This window comes from Salmo salar, chromosome ssa26, assembly GCF_905237065.1.
Source record: "Salmo salar chromosome ssa26, Ssal_v3.1, whole genome shotgun sequence".
Taxonomy (NCBI): domain Eukaryota; kingdom Metazoa; phylum Chordata; class Actinopteri; order Salmoniformes; family Salmonidae; genus Salmo; species Salmo salar.
The window spans coordinates 55,942,904-55,968,105 of record NC_059467.1 but is presented as its reverse complement, the minus strand read 5'-3'; the positions used below and the strand labels follow the sequence as shown (position 1 = coordinate 55,968,105).

The 25,202-nt window shown below is 41.5% G+C and overlaps 1 protein-coding gene across 1 annotated transcript in view; it reads left to right on the top strand.

Moving 5' to 3' along the window:
• The window catches only part of LOC106591807 (uncharacterized), a 47,817-nt gene that overhangs the window by 4,332 nt on the left and 18,283 nt on the right, over positions 1-25,202 (top strand). The window contains exon 2 of the mRNA XM_045708383.1: positions 19,238-19,313. The gene's annotated coding sequence lies outside the window, so the exon portion shown is untranslated. The remainder of the gene's footprint in view (positions 1-19,237; positions 19,314-25,202) is intronic.

The window sequence follows — 25,202 nt, the reverse complement described above, 5'->3', positions numbered from 1 at the left end:
AGCAATGTAGAGTATATGGCCAATAAAGCTTAGCCGTGGTATATTGGCCATATATCACAAACCCCAGAGGTGCCTTATTGCTATTATAAACTGGTTACCAATGTAATTAGAGCAGTAAAGATAAATGTTTTGTCATACCTGTGGTTTACGTTCTGATATACCACAGCGGTCAGCCAATCAGCATTCAGTGCTTCGAACCACCCAGTTTACATTCAGAAATAAATCCTAAATTAAAGTCACAAACCACATTCACCATCAAATAGCCAATCTGTCATCACTTTTATTGAGTTAATCTGCAAAGATTCAAATCTCAATCTAGTATCCTGTTTCTCTCTTCAGACTGACGTATCAGCATTAACAATGGGAAATGTGTTCATTTCTACACAAATCTGGTCATCATCTACAGACAGACAGAAAGGGTTTATTTTACAATACAGTACAATACAGTACAATACGGTACAATACAATCAAGTTTAAGAAACGGATGATCAAGGAAAACAGGACGCAGCTGAGCTCCATTTTGAGTCTCATAGCAAAGGGTCTGAATACTTATGTAAATAAGGTATTTCTGTTTTTATTCTTAATACATTTTGCAAAAAAAATAAAAACATTTTTTAAAAACAAGTATTTGACATTATGGGGTATTGTGTGTAGATTGATGAGGAAAACAAATGTATTTAATACATTTCAGAATAAGGCTGTAACATAACAAAATGTTGAAAAAGAGAAGGGGTCTGAATACTTTTCCGAAGGAGCAACCGTCCGACAATATGTGTTCACTCACTGGAAACGAGAGGACAAAACACCAGGACTGGGAGCTGCCCTGACCTTTTCACCTTTGTGTTCAGCAACAGTTAACATAACAGACATATACCTTTAGGATAAAGTGCATTTCAACTGGTTCTCGTTAAAAATCTAAATGAAACGTTAAAGTTACAGTATAATCATCAAGGAGGAGATCAAACTCATCGGGATAGACATTCGCACTTTGATACCAAGGATGCACTACTGTCAGATGACCTTGGTCTTCAAAGGTCAAACCAGTGTCCCAGTCCACCTCTGTCCATATGGAACAGCATTGTACCATTATACCTACTAGAGGACATTGTGCCAATCCCTGTCACGGCTGTCGTAGGAATGAGCCGACCAAAGTGTAGCGTGTGTGTCATTCCACATTTTATTTTCAGCGTGAAACTATGCAATACATAAACAATAAACTGAAGTAACAAAAACAACAAACCGTGTCGCAGAGGTGAAACATACACTACTCAAAAACAATCTCCCAGAAACCCAGGTGGAAAAAAACCCTACTTAAGTATGATCTCCAATTAGACACAACGAGAACCAGCTGCCTCTAATTGGAGATCATCCTAAACAAATCCAACATAGAAATACAAAACTAGAACATGAACATAGATATACAAAACATAGAAAAACACCCCCTGTCACGCCCTGACCAACTCTACCATAGAAAATAACATCTTACTATGGTCAGGACGTGACACACTCCTGGGGATTTTGTTCATTATAACAGAGATGCACATCTCCAATCCTAAAGTGTTAAAGTGTCAGTCTGGATTTTATCTTATCTGATCATTACTAGGGGAAAGAAAATGAGCAAACACTACAGAATGTAGAAATGTATTGTGTAGAACACAGATATGACAGTGTTATGTAGAATCATTACAGTGCAATACATACTTTCTGTAACATTTGCTGAGTGGATTCTGTGGTTAATGTATGATTTCATTTGGCTTATGTATCAAGTGCTAAAGAAAAGAGAAATCTAACTGAGCATCGTGTCAGCGTTTAAAGAGTCCTCTCTCCTTTCTGTTTAGAAACACATGACATTTATATACAGTTGTGTTAAACCCAGTCCAACTTTACTGTGTCCAAGGAAAGGGCTACGGTACTGGATTTATAATCACGTTCATTGTTAAAGGCAGTTTGGAGGCATTGTCAAGAAACAAGTGAAATTGTTGTTGGCATCCTTCTGATTCAAGTGTTTGTCGACACAATAACAACAATTTATGAGGCACACGTGTTCTGAAAAGTGTGTTTCTTTCAAACATGGTGGCAGATCTCAACTCACTGTACTCACATACTCCTCTGTGGGTTGCTAAGGATACTGTCCTGGATAAACCAACACTCATCTTTCATTATTACAGGTCTTCAAATGTGGGAATGACATATGTACAATGTAAAGATGGTGAAACACATCAGAGCAATGGGCTTTTTTCACACAATGGGAGATAGAAAGAGAGAGGATTGTATATCTTAATATACAAATATAAAAACAACTGAATTTAATCTCTGGTGCTACAACGGTTCAGGAAAGAGAGTGCTGCTATTCCACCTTCTGGCCACTAGAGGGAGGGATTTCTCCTGGAACTCAAACATGTCTGTCTGCTTCTTGGCCAGCTTTGCTATCTGGTGGTCTGGTGGTTGGCCTGGACCAGGGCGGACAAGAGACTGTTGAGGGGGACTCTGTCTCGGGGCTTCCCCAACATCGGGTAGGCTTATCTAGGATGTGGCTGTGGTTGGGGTGGGGGGTGGCTCCATGGCCTGGCATAGTGTAGGGGAGTCTGGGGGAGATTCCTTGAGCGTAGCCAGGATGAGGGAAGGCCTCTACATACCCTGGGAGAACCACCTGGAAGAGAGGGTAGCCAGGATGAGGGAAGGCCTCTACATACCCTGGGAGAACCACCTGGAAGAGAGGGTAGCCAGGATGAGGGAAGGCCTCTACATACCCTGGGAGAACCACCTGGAAGAGTTGGTAGGCAGGATGAGGGAAGGCCTCTACATACCCTGGGAGAACCACCTGGAAGAGAGGGTAGCCAGGATGAGGGAAGGCCTCCACATACCCTGGGAGAACCACCTGGAAGAGAGGGTAGCCAGGATGAGGGAAGGCCTCCACATACCCTGGGAGAACCACCTGGAAGAGAGGGTAGCCAGGATGAGGGAAGGCCTCCACATACCCTGGGAGAACCACCTGGAAGAGAGGGTAGCCAGGATGAGGGAAGGCCTCCACATACCCTGGGAGAACCACCTGGAAGAGTTGGTAGCCAGGATGAGGGAAGGCCTCCACATACCCTGGGAGAACCACCTGGAAGAGAGGGTAGCCAGGATGAGGGAAGGCCTCCACATACCCTGGGAGAACCACCTGGAAGAGAGGGTAGGCCAGGTGTTACCAAAACAACCACACAGGGTTTGATATCCACCTAAACGAGAAGAAACAGCTGAGGCTTTGTTTTTTGTTGGTTTTCAAATTCAAAAAGTGTTATCTTTATTGGATCAGTTTTCTGGGTGAACATTGTCTCTCTTCCACCAGTATTTCACATATATTCAAATGGGTGACAACAAGGGAGAATGTCCACAAGCACACTGGGACCAAACTCACACAATAAAAGAAAGAAAGAAATCAAAATTAAAACCTTGTTTGAAATATCTGTGTCTTTTAAAAATGTACTTTTGATCCACTTATGGGTTACTCTAGAATCTGAATTAAAACCATGAGCTGATGCACTCCCAGAATAATGTGTTTGTGTGGAGGTGCTGACTAACGGTGAATAAACTATAAACTATCAAAGTAAAGAGAGTCTCACACTCCATATATATAAACTCCCAGTCATTTATTGGGTATTTACCAACGTTTCAGCATCACTGTGCCTTCTTCAGGGTGATGTCATGAATACTTGAACCAGGTTATGTAGACAAACAGTACAATTAGTGCAACCAATGACAATAGAGAGGTGTGTGTCATAATGAGGAAGTTTATTTTTTTTACCGATTTGTGACCAGGCTAGGAAATATGGAGTAGTTTCAGAATATTTAGGGTAGTTAGCCAACTGAGCTGAAGTCATTGCTCCTGCTTGTAGATGTTGATGTGTGCTTGGGTTTATTGACTTGCTGGAAAATCCAATTGCGGCCATGTTTCAGTCTCCTGGCAGAGGTAACCAGGTTTTGGGCTAAAATGTCCTGGTACTGGGTGAAGTTCATGATGCTATTGACCTTAATATGGCCCCAGGACCAGTAGAAGCTAAATCACGCCTTAACATCAGATTTCTGATGGGGTTGTTTTCTTTACAGTACGTATGGGGTTGTTTTCTTTACAGTAGTGTCGTGACGTTGTATTAGTTAATGTGACGACTGTTGCTCATCGAATGATTAACGGTTTATAAGTGCGTGATTAAATGAATTAAGCGATGAATCAAGCAGTTATTAACTCATCAACCTGGGGCACCATGGGAACAGTATTTGGATTGAGTTTCTATTTCCCAAATTAACTCAAAAGATATCAGAATATCGATTTTACAACAGTCGCTAAATTAATCAACCTCTTGTCTCATGTCTGAACGTCGCATAATCCGGGGAATCTGCACGGACCCGGGTCCCACCAATGAGTTTACCACACCAATCTTAGTTGATTATTTATTTACTAGCAAGCTAAAATGATGATAAAAATACACATACACAAAACACAGTATAGCTATTGATTAGGACTTAGTATAACGGGCCAACACACTATGGCACGTGTTACCCAAAATGGGGATTTAAAAGAGAGAGAAACCAAGAAAGTACACGAGAGAAATATACATTTGGTTCATTTGTCAGCCATGCTTATTTAAACCTAGCCTTGCCCCGAACTGCCGCTCTTATGGGTCAGAATATAATGATGTAATTACGTGTTGGAGGTCTCAGGTGGGAAGCTCCGCGTGTGTCGTTTAGGCTTCTCAATGACGCACTTCTCCGGTGCAACTCTCTGGTTGTCCTCACGATGTCAGTGTCCTTCTTGGCTTAGGGGTCTGATCCCTCGCCCTTGATCTGAAAGGGGTCTTCTGAGGACAGACAGCTCTGTAGCTCAGAGCTCACAGCTTCGGACTCGAACGGTGTAGATACCACGATTCAATGGAGAGTGGAGGCTGGGTGGTTCGGCTTGAATTCACCCGCTTAGACACAGCTACTCGTCCGTAGCTCGTGTAGAAAAAGATTTCTTTGTCTTCAACCTTGTGTTTCGTTTTGGGGTTCGTTGACTTTGTTAGACCTTCGCTGCAGCTTGGGGTCAATTAGTCTCCTATGTTAATTCTTCACTCTCCTGTCTTATACCCTCGGGTCAGAAGTGGGCGTAACCGCCTTTAGGGCAATTCTCTGGGCGGACCAAGTTAAGGGGCAAGGCCTAGATTTGACTAAAATCCTATTTTAGACACTACCTTCACATCTCATCTTTACCAAAACATTCTCTTTGATTTGGATATTTTCCACACAACGTACAATGTATAAACATCAGGCATATACTGGGAAAACTCTTAAAGGTACAATGTTTTCATAATAATGTCATCTCTTAACCTTTAATAACAATACAAAAGTTACATACATTTTCATATTCCACCTCTCGTCATGACCACCATTGTGGCTGACGGAAACCATTGTTCCAAAGTCCCTTTATTGCATGTTTAATGTTCTGAGGCCAGTTCTCCATTGTGAGGACAAAGGAATTTCTCTGTGGCCTAAGGTTAATTATGGGCGTGAGGGGTCATAAAACCCCCACATCTTCAGACCCCTAGATCTCTCCTCCTCTGTTGGGGGTTTGGGAGATAATCTGTAGGGTGGTGGTCTCCTGTACCCTGACCTGATCAGGACAGTCATGACAGTAATTATGGGGTTGTTTTCTGCTTATACATTCTTCTTTCAACACCAAACCCACCACTGGTGTGGCTGGCCGAAGACCTCTATTTCAATACTGGTGTGGCTGGCCAAAGACCTCTATTTCAATACTGCTGTGGCTGGCCAAAGACCTCTATTTCAATACTGGTTTGGCTGGCCAAAGACCCCTATTTCAATACTGGTGTGGCTGGCCAAAGACCTCTATTTCAATACTGGTGTGCCTGGCCAAAGACCTCTATTTCAATACTGGTGTGGCTGGCCAAAGACCTCTATTTCAATACTGGTGTGGCTGGCCAAAGACCTCTATTTCAATACTGGTGTGGCTGGCCAAAGACCTCTGTTTCAATACTGGTGTGGCTGGCCAAAGACCTCTATTTCAATACTGGTGTGGCTGGCCAAAGACCTCTATTGCAATACTGGTGTGCCTGGCCATGACCTATTTTCAATACTGGTGTGGCTGGCCAAAGACCTCTATTTCAATACTGGTGTGCCTGGCCAAAGACCTCTATTTCAATACTGGTGTGGCTGGCCAAAGACCCCTATTTCAATACTGGTGTGGCTGGCCAAAGACCTTTATTTCAATACTGGTGTGGCTGGCCAAATACCTCTATTTCAATACTGGTGTGGCTGGCCAAAGACCTCTATTTCAATACTGGTGTGGCTGGCCAAATACTTCTATTTCAATACTGGTGTGGCTGTCCAAAGACCTCTATTTCAATACTGGTGTGGCTGGCCAAAGACCCCTATTTCAATACTGGTGTGGCTGGCCAAAGACCTCTATTTCAATACTGGTGTGGCTGGCCAAAGACCTCTATTTCAATACTGGTGTGGCTGGCCAAAGACCTCTATTTCAATACTGGTGTGGCTGGCCAAATACCTCTATTTCAATACTGGTGTGGCTGGCCAAAGACCTCTATTTCAATACTGGTGTGGCTGGCCAAAGACCTCTATTTCAATACTGGTGTGGCTGGCCAAAGACCTCTGTTTCAATACTGGTGTGGCTGGCCAAAGACCTCTATTTCAATACTGGTGTGGCTGGCCAAAGACCTCTATTGCAATACTGTTGTGCCTGGCCATGACCTATTTTCAATACTGGTGTGGCTGGCCAAAGACCTCTATTTCAATACTGGTGTGGCTGGCCAAAGACCTCTATTTCAATACTGGTGTGGCTGGCCAAAGACCTCTATTTCAATACTGGTGTGGCTGGCCAAAGACCCCTATTTCAATACTGGTGTGGCTGGCCAAAGACCTCTATTTCAATACTGGTGTGGCTGGCCAAATACCTCTATTTCAATACTGGTGTGGCTGGCCAAAGACCTCTATTTCAATACTGGTGTGGCTGGCCAAAGACCTCTATTTCAATACTGGTGTGCCTGGCCAAATACCTCTATTTCAATACTGGTGTGGCTGGCCAAATACCTCTATTTCAATACTGGTGTGGCTGGCCAAAGACCTCTATTTCAATACTGGTGTGGCTGGCCAAAGACCTCTATTGCAATACTGGTGTGCCTGGCCATGACCTATTTTCAATACTGGTGTGGCTGGCCAAAGACCTCTATTTCAATACTGGTGTGGCTGGCCAAAGACCTCTATTTCAATACTGGTGTGGCTGGCCAAAGACCTCTATTGCAATACTGGTGTGCCTGGCCATGACCTATTTTCAATACTGGTGTGGCTGGCCAAAGACCTCTATTTCAATACTGGTGTGGCTGGCCAAAGACCTCTATTTCAATACTGGTGTGGCTGGCCAAAGACCCCTATTTCAATACTGGTGTGGCTGGCCAAAGACCCCTATTTCAATACTGGTGTGGCTGGCCAAAGACCTCTATTTCAATACTGGTGTGGCTGGCCAAATACCTCTATTTCAATACTGGTGTGGCTGGCCAAAGACCTCTATTTCAATACTGGTGTGGCTGGCCAAAGACCTCTATTTCAATACTGGTGTGGCTGGCCAAAGACCCCTATTTCATGTCGTCCAAGAAAGGGAAACACCTGGAATTTTCTAAACAGCATTGGCTCTTGGATTGGAACTGTTGAAAGAATGAGACCAACTAAATCAAAATCGGCAGTGTATCAAATACTTGTTCTCCCCACTGTATGTCCTATACCATTAGCAACGGTCATTTCATTTCTAATGTAAATACGTTTAAATTAAATGAACCCATAACTGAACTACTGCTATGTTACTTTGGTACCTGCCGGTGGGGTGGTAGTAACACAGCCTTGGGATGGAAGTAAAAGAAGTGTAAAATATCTGTCTTATCTCCATGTCTCTGGTTTGTAATGCTCCTTACTTTCACCAAACGTACAATCAGACATAATATCATGGTTTTGTCGATTTGAATAATTAATGATATACAGTTGAAGTCAGAAGTTTACATTCACTTAGGTTGGAGATATTAAAACTCGTTTTTTCAACCACTCCACACATTTCTTGTTAACAAACTATAGTTTTGGCAAGTCGGTTAGGACATCTACTTTGTGCATGACACAATTAACTTTTCCAACAATTGTTTACAGACAGATTATTTCACTTATAATTCACTGTTTCACAATTCCAGTGGGTCAGAAGTTTACATACACTAAGTTGACTGTGCCTTTAAACAGCTTGGAAAATTCCAGAAAATGATGTCATGGCTTTAGAAGCTTCTGATAGGCTAATTGACATAATTTGAGTCAATTGGAGGTGTGGGCATGATGTCATGTGATGTCTCAGTTTAACGGGAATATAGTAGGAGATTTACATGTTAGTCATTTACATCACGCCAGGGTAAGCCTATGCAAAACACAGCCCTTACCTTGATTGTTTCTAAAATCCCCTATGGGAAACATTTATGGTGGGGAAACAGTTGGAACCATTTCCCTGAGCGCTGGGTTTATGGGTATTATGACACCTCCACTGTGGGACTCTAGTGTCATTTTCAGTTCGCCTTAAAAAAAGACCCTCTGTCACGTCCTGACCAGAGAAGGGGTCATTTTGTTATTGTAGTTGGTCAGGACGTGGCAGGGGTGTGTTTGTTTTGTGTGTTTTGGGGTTATGTTCTATGTTAATATATTTCTATGTTCGTTCTAGTTCTTATATTTCTATGTTTAGTTAATTTGGCTGACCTTCAATTGGAGGCAGCTGTTCCTCGTTGCCTCTAATTGAAGGTCCTATTTAGTAGGGGTGTTTTTCCATGGGTTTTGTGGGTAGTTGTATCTTTTTATAGTCGTAGTACCTTACAGGACTGTCGTTCATTTTCTTGTTTTGTTTAGTGTTCCCGGTTAAATAAAAATATAAGTATGGACACTTACCACACTGCATATTGGTCCGATATTTCTTACTCCTCATCAGAAGACGAAGAATATGACACCCTCATAGAAAGTGATGCAAATGAATACAAATAGTGTAATCATGCAAAATGTGGACTAGATAAATGTAGAAGTTGGAAGGCTGTTATATATATTAATTCAACAAAAAACAATGATTCGTTCCTTTGACAAATACAAAATCAGTTAAATTCACAGTGTAGATGTATTAGACAGAATTGCATTGAGGTCCTACAAACAAATGTCATTACCATCACAATACACTAAAATGGGAGGCAACAGTCAGAAAGTATCATTGGGGTATCAGCATTTTCAGTGACACTCATATAGAATACATGTTAGTCATTTAGCAGAATACAACTGTGAAGAGTTCACACAATGTTTTCTGTGGGTGTCACTGAGTAGACTGATGCCCCAATTATACTTTCTGACTGTCATCTCATGTTTTAGTGTATTATGATGGTAATGACATTCGTTTGTTATGATAAATATTCAGTTTTGGTCGCTAGCTACAGTATAGCCTAGCTTTTAGCTAGCTAGCTAGCTAGCTACTCTGTAAGATAGCTTGAGTTGCTAGTAAGTTGACTGGCCTGCCCTCCTGTGCCTGTCACATGAAACATAAATGCAGTCGCCAACACACACTGTCATTTACCAGCAGGTCATGAATTCATATTGGTTTGGATTTGAAAGGTGAAATGCACCTGGTGATTTCTGGAACTGTGGGATATTTTTTATTGAACAAAGAATATATAGATATTTTATTTAAACGTTACCTACAATTGGCCTACATAAACTCCCTTCAAAAGGGATTGATTTGTTGCCAGCTTGGTTCTCTCTCTCTCTCTCTCTCTCTCTCTCTCTCTCTCTCTCTCTCTCTCTCTCTCTCTCTCTCTCTCTCTCGTGTGCATGTGAAATAATCAAAGTATAAAACCGCATTGTAATATATAAAGTCAATGATTAGTAGGCATAGTAGATAAGAATCTCTGAAAAGATGATAATGATATAACGTGTAAATTGCTGCTAATAAAGTTGGATTTTATTGTATGTGGCCTTTCTAATCCAATAGCAGGTGTTGTCAATAAGTTGATCTGTCAACGGCAGCATGTAGTGTCAAATATATATATAAAAATACTAATTCAACAAAAGACAATGATTAGTTCCTTTGACAAATACAAAATCAGTTAAAATCACAGTGTATACAAAACAACCACTGGACAGGTTCAGATAGTATCTCCCGTTTGGAAGTGCTGTCATCTGTTTCCTGTCTAACTAGCATGACCCTGTTATGAAGAGGTTAGCTACACGCTAGTTAACATTGTACCAACACAGCTTAATGACAGCATAGGTTCTAGATCTAGTTATTGAAATAATAGTATACATTTATAAAATATTAAAAACTTTATTGGTATGAAAACACATGACAAAATACATGTTCATAATCTGATCACTGTAATAAAATATTGCAATATAAAGCAAATGGGGGTTGAGCCGAATCGTTTTAAAATGGGCGTACTATGGATCATTTAGCTATTTCATTTTTTATTTGAATAGCTCTTTCGGTTGTGGTGGAGAAATCAGAATTAGCTAAGTAACAAAGGTAATTAAGATGTCTTATCTGCAGAATATGCTTATATGAATGAACTGTTGATCTCTTGTCATTAGAATGTCTCCTTTCGGAGTCTGGTGTTGGCAGCTGCACTCCCTCCCTCATATGAGCCTCAGTCACCTGGGGCCCAGAGAGGGGAGAAGTCAGGTTTGTCTATCACATGTTGCTGTTGCTATGCAGAATATCAGAAAGAGAATAGGGCAAAGGAGGTTAGACGGAAACATTGTTTCCATAAGTGAATGTGTCTTTACCTATTGAAAACCATGTGACGGGATGGCGTGAGTAATGGGAACCAATCATTTGTTTCCACAGTGTCTGTGCGTCAGTCACCTCCTCCTAGGGGGAGATTGTTCTCTCCCCTAGTTCAAGGTGGAAACTAAGTAACAACAAATGTCTTAAGTACTGAACAAAACAACAAGTTCTTTGTATTTGGGGCCAATTGGAGGTGTGGGCATGATGTCATGTGATGTCTCAGTTTAACGGGAATATAGTAGGAGATTTACATGTTAGTCATTTACATCACGCCAGGGTAAGCCTATGCAAAACACAGCCCTTATCTTGATTGTTTCTAAAATCCCCTATGGGAAACATTTATGGTGGGGAAACAGTTGGAACCATTTCCCTGAGCGCTGGGTTTATGGGTATTATGACACCTCCACTGTGGGACTCTAGTGTCATTTTCAGTTCGCCTTAAAAAAGACCCTCTGTCACGTCCTGACCAGAGAAGGGGTCATTTTGTTATGGTAGTTGGTCAGGACGTGGCAGGGGTGTGTTTGTTTTGTGTGTTTTGGGGTTTTTGGGTTATGTTCTATGTTAATATATTTCTATGTTCGTTCTAGTTCTTATATTTCTATGTTTAGTTAATTTGGCTGACCTTCAATTGGAGGCAGCTGTTCCTCGTTGCCTCTAATTGAAGGTCCTATTTAGTAGGGGTGTTTTTCCATGGGTTTTGTGGGTAGTTGTATCTTTTTATAGTCGTAGTACCTTACAGGACTGTCGTTCATTTTCTTGTTTTGTTTAGTGTTCCCGGTTAAATAAAAATATAAGTATGGACACTTACCACACTGCATATTGGTCCGATATTTCTTACTCCTCATCAGAAGACGAAGAATATGACACCCTCATAGAAAGTGATGCAAATGAATACAAATAGTGTAATCATGCAAAATGTGGACTAGATAAATGTAGAAGTTGGAAGGCTGTTATATATATTAATTCAACAAAAAACAATGATTCGTTCCTTTGACAAATACAAAATCAGTTAAATTCACAGTGTAGATGTATTAGACAGAATTGCATTGAGGTCCTACAAACAAATGTCATTACCATCACAATACACTAAAATGGGAGGCAACAGTCAGAAAGTATCATTGGGGTATCAGCATTTTCAGTGACACTCATATAGAATACATGTTAGTCATTTAGCAGAATACAACTGTGAAGAGTTCACACAATGTTTTCTGTGGGTGTCACTGAGTAGACTGATGCCCCAATTATACTTTCTGACTGTCATCTCATGTTTTAGTGTATTATGATGGTAATGACATTCGTTTGTTATGATAAATATTCAGTTTTGGTCGCTAGCTACAGTATAGCCTAGCTTTTAGCTAGCTAGCTAGCTAGCTACTCTGTAAGATAGCTTGAGTTGCTAGTAAGTTGACTGGCCTGCCCTCCTGTGCCTGTCACATGAAACATAAATGCAGTCGCCAACACACACTGTCATTTACCAGCAGGTCATGAATTCATATTGGTTTGGATTTGAAAGGTGAATGCACCTGGTGATTTCTGGAACTGTGGGATATTTTTTATTGAACAAAGAATATATAGATATTTTATTTAAACGTTACCTACAATTGGCCTACATAAACTCCCTTCAAAAGGGATTGATTTGTTGCCAGCTTGGTTCTCTCTCTCTCTCTCTCTCTCTCTCTCTCTCTCTCTCTCTCTCTCTCTCTCTCTCTCTCTCTCCCTCTCTCTCTCGTGTGCATGTGAAATAATCAAAGTATAAAACCGCATTGTAATATATAAAGTCAATGATTAGTAGGCATAGTAGATAAGAATCTCTGAAAAGATGATATAATGATATAACGTGTAAATTGCTGCTAATAAAGTTGGATTTTATTGTATGTGGCCTTTCTAATCCAATAGCAGGTGTTGTCAATAAGTTGATCTGTCAACGGCAGCATGTAGCGTCAAATATATATATAAAAATACTAATTCAACAAAAGACAATGATTAGTTCCTTTGACAAATACAAAATCAGTTAAAATCACAGTGTATACAAAACAACCACTGGACAGGTTCAGATAGTATCTCCCGTTTGGAAGTGCTGTCATCTGTTTCCTGTCTAACTAGCATGACCCTGTTATGAAGAGGTTAGCTACACGCTAGTTAACATTGTACCAACACAGCTTAATGACAGCATAGGTTCTAGATCTAGTTATTGAAATAATAGTATACATTTATAAAATATTAAAAACTTTATTGGTATGAAAACACATGACAAAATACATGTTCATAATCTGATCACTGTAATAAAATATTGCAATATAAAGCAAATGGGGGTTGAGCCGAATCGTTTTAAAATGGGCGTACTATGGATCATTTAGCTATTTCATTTTTTATTTGAATAGCTCTTTCGGTTGTGGTGGAGAAATCAGAATTAGCTAAGTAACAAAGGTAATTAAGATGTCTTATCTGCAGAATATGCTTATATGAATGAACTGTTGATCTCTTGTCATTAGAATGTCTCCTTTCGGAGTCTGGTGTTGGCAGCTGCACTTCCTCCCTCATATGAGCCTCAGTCACCTGGGGCCCAGAGAGGGGAGAAGTCAGGTTTGTCTATCACATGTTGCTGTTGCTATGCAGAATATCAGAAAGAGAATAGGGCAAAGGAGGTTAGACGGAAACATTGTTTCCATAAGTGAATGTGTCTTTACCTATTGAAAACCATGTGACGGGATGGCGTGAGTAATGGGAACCAATCATTTGTTTCCACAGTGTCTGTGCGTCAGTCACCTCCTCCTAGGGGGAGATTGTTCTCTCCCCTAGTTCAAGGTGGAAACTAAGTAACAACAAATGTCTTAAGTACTGAACAAAACAACAAGTTCTTTGTATTTGGGGCCTACGGTCTGGCACAGGATGTGTGGGGTTAGGGTTTGGAACCATTGTACGTCATCTCTGAGGTCACACCTATCCTGACCTATCCTGAGGTAGCTTCTGGGATATATACTAACTCCACTCAGTGGGTTCTCACTCTATCCACCTTGTGTGGGTATGAAGACCAGCTCCCTTGTTGATAAGTTATTTGAATAAAGATTTAGTTTAAGTATAACTCGGACTTGTGTGATACGTTTGTCTCTTCTCATTTGATTGTATTTTTAATAAATATCCACCACACGATATCCCAAAAATTTGAAAGAAATTATTTCATAACAAGTGCTAAACAAATCAAAATATATTTTATATTTAGATTCTTCAAAGTAGCCATCCTTTGCCTTGATGACAGCTTTGCACACTCTTGGCATTCTCTCAACCAGCTTCACCTGGAATGCTTTTCCAACAGTCTTGAAGGAGTTCTCACATATGCTAAGCACTTGTTGGAAACTTTTCCTTCACTCTGCGGTCCAACTCATCCCAAACCATCTCAATTGGGTTGATGTCGAGTGGTTGTGGAGGCCAGGTCATCTGATGCAGCACTCCATCACTCTCCTTCTTGGTGAAATATCCCTTACACAGCCTGCAGGTATGTTGGGTCATTGTCCTGTTGAAAAACAAATGATTGTCCCACTAATCCCAAACCGGATGGGATGGTGTATCGCTGCAGAATGCTGTGGTAGCCATGCTGGTTAAGTTCGCCTTGAATTCTAAATAAATCAAAGACAGTGTCACCAGCATAGCACCCCCACACCATCACATCTCCTCCTCCATGCTTCACAGTGGGAACCACACATGTGGACATCATCGGTTCACCTACTCTGCGACTCACAAAGACACGGCTGTTGGAACCAAAAATCGCAAATTTGGCCTCATCAGACCAAAGGACAGATTTCCACCGGTTTAATGTCCATTGCTCGTATTTCTTGGCCCAAGCAAGTCTCATTGGTGTCCTTTAGTAGTGTTTTTTGCATCAATTTGATCATGAAGGCCTGTTTCACGCAGTCTCCTCTGAACAGTTGATGTTGAGATGTGTCTGTTTCTTGAACTCTGTGAAGTATTTATTTTGGGCTGCAATTTCTGAGGCTGGTAACTCTAATGAACTTATCCTCGGCAGCAGAGGTAACTCTTTGTCTTCCTTTCCTGTGGCGGTCCTCATGAGAGCCAGTTTCATCATAGCTCTTGATGGTTTTTGCGACTGCACTTGAAGAAACTTTCAAAGACTGACCTTCATGTATTAAAGTAATGATGGAGTGTCGTTACTCTTTGCTTATTTGAGTTGTTCTTGCTATAATATGGACTTGGTCTTTTACCAAATAGGGCTATTTTCTGTATACCACCCCTACCTTGTCACAACACAACTGATTGGCTCAAACGCATTAAGAACGAAAAAAATTACACAAATTAACTTTTAACTAAGCACGCCTGTTAATTGAAATGAATTCCAGGTGACCACCTCTTGAAGCTGGTTGAGAGAATGCCAACAGTTTGCAAAGTTGTCATCAAGGCAACGGGTTGCTACTTTGAAAAATCTCAAATATAAATATATTTTGATTTGTTTAACACTTTTTTGGTTACTACATGATTCCGTATGTGTTATTTCATAGTTTTTATGTCTTCACTATTGTTCTACAAGGTAGAAAATAGTAAAAATAAAGAAAAGCCCTTGAATGAGTAGGTGAATCCAAACTTTTGACTGGTACTATATATTTTGTTTTTTTATACATATTTTCCTTCTTTATTATCTTCCCCAAACTCCTCCCCTATTTGGAAAAAGTAATGGATAACAATACTAATGCTTCTACTTCCATCTTATACATAGTATAGACATTTTATGGACACAGCATATTTTACATGAGTTATTATTTTATTTAAATCTACCCTCAACCCCTCCCATCTATCTCTGAAGTTTCTACAGATTGTAAAGATGATCACTTTTGCTAAGAGTATTACTATATTATTGATAAATTGACAATGACTTTCAAATCACCCAGCAGTGCTACATGCAGAGTTAGCTCCAGGTAAATGTTGCAATTCTTCTGCCATTCCTGAACATGGAACCAAGAGAAAGCTATGTATGGGTAACACCAAAACAAGAGATCTAATGTACTTGAAAGCTGTGCTTTGTCATTGCAGTGTTTTACTCAATATTTAATGTAGACCATTTGCAGTGTAAAAATGCATGACCAAGATTGTTTCATATGCATACGAAAGAGAGAAAGAACCAAGTTTGTATGATTATATTGTATGTGGCGTTTCAATATCAGCAGCATGTTGCGTCAAAGGAGATCTAGTTATCATGTCACAGTTTTACTGTTGTAAAACACAGACATTCTTTGGAATTACACAGAATGGACTTTCACATAACAATAAAAGAAGATTCCTTTGAATCACTCATTTACTGTAGAATTATGGTCTTGGATTCTGATGAACTGTGAAGTTCCAGAGAACCAGACCTGGGTGACTGACCTTTCCTCCTGTCTCTGTCACATACATGAAAGATAAATGCAGCCACCCACACACACACGGATACTGTAGTTTCGATAGACAAGCAAAAGCAGAACTACAAAATCGCAGACAGGGCACTTCCTGCTTGAAATCTGCTCAGGTTCTCATCTGCCTGCCATATGAGTTCTGTTATACTCACAGACACTATTCAAATAGTTTTAGAAAATTTTGAGTATTTTCTATCCAAATCTACTAATAATATGCATATTCCCGTTTCTGGGCAAGAGTAGTAACCAGTTTAAATCGGGTACGTTTTTTATCCGGCCGTGAAAATACTGCCCTCTAGCCCCAACAGGTTAATGAATACACTTTAACAACAAAACAAGAAAACGACCGACAACAGTTCCGTCAGGTGAATACACTAAACAGAAAACAACCACACACAAAACCCCATGAAATACAGGCTGCCTAAGTATGGCTTCCAATCAGAGACAATGAATGACAGCTGCCTCTGATTGGAAACCATACCTGGCCACAAGAATAGAATGAAACTCTAGACAACCTACCTAGAAAACAGAAAACAGAAAACACAAAGACGAAACACCCCCTGTCATGCCCTGACCAACCTACTATGGAAAAATGACCTCATACAAGGGTCAGGACGTGACAGTATCCCCCCCAAAGGTGCAGACTCCAACTGCACCCAGACCAAAAACCCCAACAACAACAACCCCAAACACAAAGGGAGGGCAACAGTCTATGGCGGCTCATGTGCCCCACCCAGAACCTTCCTCTTCTCCCGATCCTCCAGCAATGGAAGTGGCTCTGGCTCAGGGCGTAACCTCCATTCCGCCTGCAGATCCCTCTGCTTCTGTAACATAGGCCTGTGCATCATTAATGAAGGAATCGGACTCTAGATCCTTACCAGACTCACTGTGCTGTAGACCACTGCTGGAGGTTCCGACCTCCAAGCCGCTGCTGGAGGATCTGGGCTGCAGGCCGCCACTGAAGGCTCTGGGCTGCAGACCGCCGCTGAAGGCTCTGGGCTGCAGACCGCCGCTGAAGGCTCTGTGCTGCAGACCACTGCTGAAGGCTCTGGGCTGCAAACCTCCGCTGAAGGCTCTGGGCTGCAGAACTCCGCTGAAGGCCTTGGACTGGAAAGCGTCGCTGGCGTCTCCAGACTGGGAGGCATCGCTGGAGGCCCCGGGCTGGGGAGCGTTGCTGAAGGCTCTGAACTGAGAAGTGTCGCTGGAGGCTCCGGACGGAACAGCGTCGTCGGAGGCTCCGGACTAGGAGGCGTCATACTCGGTTCCGGACTAATGACCGTTGCTGCTGACTCCATGCCATGGATCATTTCTATAGGTTCCGCACCAAGGATCATCACAGGAGGCTTCTTACCTTGGATTCTCACTACAGGTGCCGGGCCATGGATTATTCCGACAGGCATCGTGCCATGGTTTATCCTTACAAGCTCCGGACCATTTAGAATCCCTCCATGCTTCTTGCCAAGGATTCTTTCCTCAGGTTCTGGGCCATGGATTACCTCTTCAGGCTTCGTGCCATTTAATGTCCCTACAGGCTCCGGGCCATGGATCATCACTAGAGGCTTAGTGCCCTGGATCATCCTTACAGGCATCGGACCATCAATTATCACTGGAGGCCTTTTACATGGAGCAGGAGTCGGTCTCACCGGACTGGGGAGACGCACTAAGGGCTCAGTGCTCACAGCAGGCACCGGCCGTACCGGGTTATAGGTGCACACTTGAGGGAGAGTGCACGTAGCAGGCACCGGACGCACTGGGCCATGGAGATTTACTGGAGGTCTGGCGCTTGCGGCTAGCACAACCCGTCCTGGCTCGATGCTGACTCTAGCCCGGCAAGGTCAGAGCGCTGGCACAGGACGAACAGGGCTGTGCTGGGGAATGAGGGGTACCATGCGTGGAGCAGGCGTAGGGTATCCTGGGCCGAAGAGCCGTACTGGAGGCCAGATACGTTGAGCCGGCGCACTTTTTCCTGGCTGCCGGCCAACTCACGCACGGCAACGTTGAGGAGCTTGTATCGACCGCACCGGACTGTGAGTTCGTATGGGCGACCTAGTGCGCATCACTCCATAATGCATTGCTCGCCCCTCTGTGTGCCTGCTCCGCCGTGCCCTTTCCGCCAGTACCTCTCTCCGGAATCTAGCGTCGTGCTCCGCGCTTGACTCCCCGACTGGCTCCGGTTTACTCCATGGCTCTCTCCGAAATGCCCGGGAAGTTAGATCAGGGCTCCCCCTGACCTCGTCAAACTCCCCGTATGCCCCCCCGAATTTTTCTTTGGGGGGGCAGTCTCTTCGCCTCCCTTATTGGAGGATACAGCGCCTCATAATACCGTTGCTCCCTCTTGGCTTCTTCCAATTCCTCCTTCGAGCGACAATACTTCCCAGCCTGACTCCAGGGTCTCCTTCCATCCAGGATTTCTTCCCACGTCCACGAATCCAGGTACCTCCTCTCACGCTGCTTGGTCCTTTCCCGGTGGGGGTTCTGTCACAAGGGTCGTCGAATGGAGACTAAGGCGCAGCGTGTACAGTGCTCATATTTACTTTTTTCATGAATACAATTTAACAAGAAAACGACCGACAACAGTTCCGTCAGGTGAATACACTAAACAGAAAACAACCACCCACAAAACCCCATGAAAAACAGGCTGCCTAAGTATGGCTTCCAATCAGAGACAATGAATGACAGCTGCCTCCGATTGGAAACCATACCTGGCCACAACATAGAAAATGACAACATAGAATGAAACTCTAGACAACCCACCTAGAAAACAGAAAACCCAAAACACATAGACGAAACACCCCCTCTGTCACGCCCTGACCAATCTACTAGGGAAAAATGACCTCATACCAGGGTCAGGACATGACAGGAGGGGTGTAGGTTGAGGAGGAGGAAAGATAAAGTTCCTAGGAATATGTATTGTGTAGAGCTCTGAATGGTGAGTCATTTGCCAACTTAACTGGAGAAAATGTATAAAAGAGACACTCAGCTCTTCGATGTGAAAACACTTTCTACAACTTTCTCCCAGAGAAGACACTTTCTCCCAGAGAAGACACTTTCTCCCAGAGAAGACACTTTCTCCCAGAGAAGACACTCCAGAACAGAGGAAGAACTCAACATCACTGGTAAAGAAATTACTTCCAATGAAGGGTTCTGATGTGTATATGAGTATGTCTGTGTTACTATAAAAGGCAGGGTGGTGGTGGGATACATGGGTTTCACTTGTTCCACTAGCACCATAACACCTGATTCAGATGATCAAAGAATCAGAGTCTTCAATTTGGATCATAATTGATGTAAGAGGAAAACAAATACCTTTTACTGTTGTTTTTTCAGTAAACCAATTCATTGATATATTATTATAATAAATCATTTGACTCAGCCGAGCCCAACTGTCTGTTTTAGTATCTGTTCAGGGTGTTTTGGTGCATCCTTGAAGTCATCATTTTCACAAGCCATGTATCCCCTTTAGAACACCTGGAGAAAATACTTAGTAAAGCTGGCCGCTAATTCCTTCATATTTTATACTTATACTTATATTTTATACTTTATACTTATGTCCTGGTCTTTGGTGTTGTTAGTGTGTTGTTTCTTGCTACACAGGAGGTGTTGACCAATGTCACTCTGTATTCTTCCTTTACAGACACTTGTCTCCAACGACACAAAATGGCTTCTAAATACATCACAGAAATTGCAATCTCCACTAGCCCTGAAAGGGAGCAAGAGCTTCGTGACCAAGGCTTTCACATGATAAATGTCAACCTCAACCAAGGCACTTCATCCACCACCATTGTTTACATGTGGTTCAGAATGGGCAATGGTGAACCCATCACCAGAGTCCAGTTTTCATTCACTGATGCAATGAAAGATGACCTGAAAAAAGCAAGGTTCACTGAGCTCCCAGTAAACCTCAACTCTGGAACAGACGGAGACGTCATCCATCTGTGGTACTCTAGTGGTGCAAGCCCTAAGTATAACATTCCCATTGTAGATCTCTTCCTCACCACTGATGAGAACGAAGAAGCCACTCAGTTCAAACTCGGCTGGGAAAGGCTACCATGCAATCTGAACCGCGGTAACTCAGGAGATTTCATCACCCTCTGGTTGAAGAGAAAGAGTGAGACCTACATCTGTGACGTTGCTGCCACCACCTCATTCCAAGATGACATCAACCTTTTCAACGAGGGCTACATCCGGCTGGATGAAGATCTCAACAGAGGTTCTGGAGGAAAACTTATCTTCCTCTGGTACCGTCAATCCACCGAAATGGACGGCTGGCTCACTGAGATGAATGCCTCCATCGACCATAAGCAGGATTCCAGCCTAAGGAAGCGTGGTTTCACCGTGGTGAATGTTAACCTCAACGAGGGAACAAGCGGTAAGCCAGTGATGGTCTGGTTCAAGAAAGAAGGATCTCTCCCTATCAAGGCCTTGACCGTTACATCCAACAACAAGGAAGATTGTCCTTATATGGAGGCCGGCTTGATCCTCATCGATAAAAATCTGAATGCTGGCAACAATGGTATGCCCCTCTACCTCTGGTATGGCAATTAAAAACCTGAATTGGAGAGGCAGAATCAGCCCAACATTGTTCCAGATATTAGCTTTTGCATGGCAATTTATCTGTTTAATTTCTAAATATTTTTCTGACACTCAATGTTAACTTTTATGTCATAAAGTCACTGTCAGAGATCATTTAGAAAGTTTTCTTTAATGTTGTTTTCAATCAATTAACAATTGAATTATAGAAATGATATTTTAGCAGCAGGTTTATTTTTTTCTGAATATACCAAAGGGTTATAAGGTATTATATTGCATTGTGTTAGTCAGATATTATTTTGAAAAACCTGAGTAAAGTAATACCATTTAAATGATTCCTATGTAACACTGAGCATTCTGTTAATCAATAAAGAAAGCATAGCAAATGAGAACATTGTACCTTTTAATTCATCAAATGCTTGACTTTAGCACAAAGGCCTGATAGCAAATATTGTACATTACGGTTTATATTATAATGACCAGGAATGGGAGAGTACAAAGCTCACAAATGCACACTAAGGTTGATAATGCAACAATCTGATAAATAACATACCTAAAGCTTTGTTTCACTGAGAACTCACATTTGACAAAGTTTGGGTGCCTTGCAAATTTTGGATATTTTGTCTTGGACTTGATCATCCAGTCTTCTAGCGATCTATATGATTAGTTTTGGCTCTCAATGCAATATTTCCGTGGTGCAAAACAGCACAGATAAGAAAAATTAAAATACAATCTCATTCAAATCTGTCAGCATGATTTAATTTGAAACGTTTTTTAACAATATGCGTTAAATCCGTAGTCAAAAAAAGAAGCAGCCACCCTGCCACTGATTTGGTAAAAAGCTGAGGGATGGGGCTGGAGAAATGTAACCACTCAAATGCATAGATAGACCTCTGGATGTAAGGACTGACCATCCATGATATCAACATTAGTTTTAACCACGTTCTGAGGTTATACAGTGTTTGTTTACCATTACATTGTTTACAAACAAAAGTAAAGCAACATTGTATTGTCATGAGAATCAATAATAAACAGTTGCATTTGTTATGTTCACTATGTAGCCCTTGTGTATTATTGTTGTGTGTTCCTTTTGACTCACATTATCTGTCCTATGGGAGCCACCGTATCTGCTTCCTGTTATGAATGTGAGGAGAGCTGTACCTAATAAACACCCCAGCAGTTTATAAAGAATTTAGCTGGTCTCGTTCTTTCAACATAACAGTATTCTCTCTCTTTTTATTTTTATTTTACCCCTTTTTCTACCCGGCCTGCCACCGGAGACACTAGTGCGCGATGCGACAAGGACATCACTGAGAAGGTGGAAAGCTTCAAGTTCCTTGGCATACACATCACAGACAAACTGAAATGGACCACCCACACAGATAGTGTGGTGAAGAAGGCGCAGCAGAGCCTCTTCAACCTCAGGAGGCTAAAGAATTTGGCTTTATACCTAAAACCCTCACAAACTTTTACAGATGCACAATTGAGAGCATCCTGTATCAGCGCCTTGTACGGCAACTGCACAGCCCGCAACCGCAAGGCTCTCCAGAGGGTGGTGCGGTCTGCCCAACCCATTACTGGGGGAAAACTACACGCCCTCCAGGACAACTACAGCACACGTTGTCACAGGAAGGCCAAAAATATCATCAAGGACAACAACCCCCGAGCCACTACCTGTTCACCCCGCTATCATCCAGACGGTGAAGTCAGTACAGGTGCATCAAAGCTGGGACAGAGAGACTGAAAAACACCTTCTATCTCAAGGCCATCAGACTGTTAAACAGCCATCACTAGCACATTAGAGGCTGCTGCCGATAGATATAGACTAGAAATCACTGGACATTTTAATAAATGGAGCACTAGTCACTTTAATAATGTTTACATATCTGGCATTACTCATCTCATATGTATATATACTGTATTCTATGCTATTCTATGGTATCTCAGTCCATGCCGCTCTGACATCACTCATCCATATATGTACAGCTCTGGAAAACATTAAGAGACCACTGCCAAATGATCAGTTTCTCTGGTTTTACCATTTATATGTACGTGTTTGGGTAAAATTAACATTTTAGTTTTATTCTATGTACTACTGACAACATTTCTCCCAAATTCCAAATTAAAATATTGTCCTTTAGGGCATTTATTTGCAGAAAATGAAAACTGGTCAAAATAACTAAAAAGATGCAGTGTTGTCAGACCTCAAATAATGCAATGAAAATAACTTCATATTCATATTTTGTTCACATTGTCATTTTTCATGACAATCTGACTTCAAACGTGCTGTTTTATAAAGTACGTCCTAGCATTATTTATTTGTTATTGTTTTATTTAACCTTTATTTAATTAGGCAAGTCAGATAAGAACAAATTGTTATTTACAATGACCTCCTACAGTATATGTGACAGCCACGCATGTTAGGGTGTCTGATGCTGTTGTCTATTATAATGGTAGACCTCTGGAGAATTAGTGCCAACACTTTATAAATTGATTGATTCTCTTTCCCTCCCATAGATGACTTCCTTAGCAACCTTCATACATCTCTCAACCAACAACTGAGAAGAGAAGGATTCAAATCAGGGAAAAAACAATAATGCTTGTATCTCATCAGAATCCCTTTGATTAACACCTATTTATATTTCAGCAATAAGGCCTGAGGAGGTGTGGTATACGGCCAATATACCACGGCTAAGGGCTGTTCTGAAGGCACCAAAGCAATGTAGAGTATACGGCCAATATACCACAGCTAAGGGCTGTTCTGAAGGCACCAAAGCAATGTAGAGTATATGGCCAATAAAGCTTAGCCGTGGTATATTGGCCATATATCACAAACCCCAGAGGTGCCTTATTGCTATTATAAACTGGTTACCAATGTAATTAGAGCAGTAAAGATAAATGTTTTGTCATACCTGTGGTTTACGTTCTGATATACCACAGCGGTCAGCCAATCAGCATTCAGTGCTTCGAACCACCCAGTTTACATTCAGAAATAAATCCTAAATTAAAGTCACAAACCACATTCACCATCAAATAGCCAATCTGTCATCACTTTTATTGAGTTAATCTGCAAAGATTCAAATCTCAATCTAGTATCCTGTTTCTCTCTTCAGACTGACGTATCAGCATTAACAATGGGAAATGTGTTCATTTCTACACAAATCTGGTCATCATCTACAGACAGACAGAAAGGGTTTATTTTACAATACAGTACAATACAGTACAATACGGTACAATACAATCAAGTTTAAGAAACGGATGATCAAGGAAAACAGGACGCAGCTGAGCTCCATTTTGAGTCTCATAGCAAAGGGTCTGAATACTTATGTAAATAAGGTATTTCTGTTTTTATTCTTAATACATTTTGCAAAAAAATAAAAACATTTTTTAAAAACAAGTATTTGACATTATGGGGTATTGTGTGTAGATTGATGAGGAAAACAAATGTATTTAATACATTTCAGAATAAGGCTGTAACATAACAAAATGTTGAAAAAGAGAAGGGGTCTGAATACTTTTCCGAAGGAGCAACCGTCCGACAATATGTGTTCACTCACTGGAAACGAGAGGACAAAACACCAGGACTGGGAGCTGCCCTGACCTTTTCACCTTTGTGTTCAGCAACAGTTAACATAACAGACATATACCTTTAGGATAAAGTGCATTTCAACTGGTTCTCGTTAAAAATCTAAATGAAACGTTAAAGTTACAGTATAATCATCAAGGAGGAGATCAAACTCATCGGGATAGACATTCGCACTTTGATACCAAGGATGCACTACTGTCAGATGACCTTGGTCTTCAAAGGTCAAACCAGTGTCCCAGTCCACCTCTGTCCATATGGAACAGCATTGTACCATTATACCTACTAGAGGACATTGTGCCAATCCCTGTCACGGCTGTCGTAGGAATGAGCCGACCAAAGTGTAGCGTGTGTGTCATTCCACATTTTATTTTCAGCGTGAAACTATGCAATACATAAACAATAAACTGAAGTAACAAAAACAACAAACCGTGTCGCAGAGGTGAAACATACACTACTCAAAAACAATCTCCCAGAAACCCAGGTGGAAAAAAACCCTACTTAAGTATGATCTCCAATTAGACACAACGAGAACCAGCTGCCTCTAATTGGAGATCATCCTAAACAAATCCAACATAGAAATACAAAACTAGAACATGAACATAGATATACAAAACATAGAAAAACACCCCCTGTCACGCCCTGACCAACTCTACCATAGAAAATAACATCTTACTATGGTCAGGACGTGACACACTCCTGGGGATTTTGTTCATTATAACAGAGATGCACATCTCCAATCCTAAAGTGTTAAAGTGTCAGTCTGGATTTTATCTTATCTGATCATTACTAGGGGAAAGAAAATGAGCAAACACTACAGAATGTAGAAATGTATTGTGTAGAACACAGATATGACAGT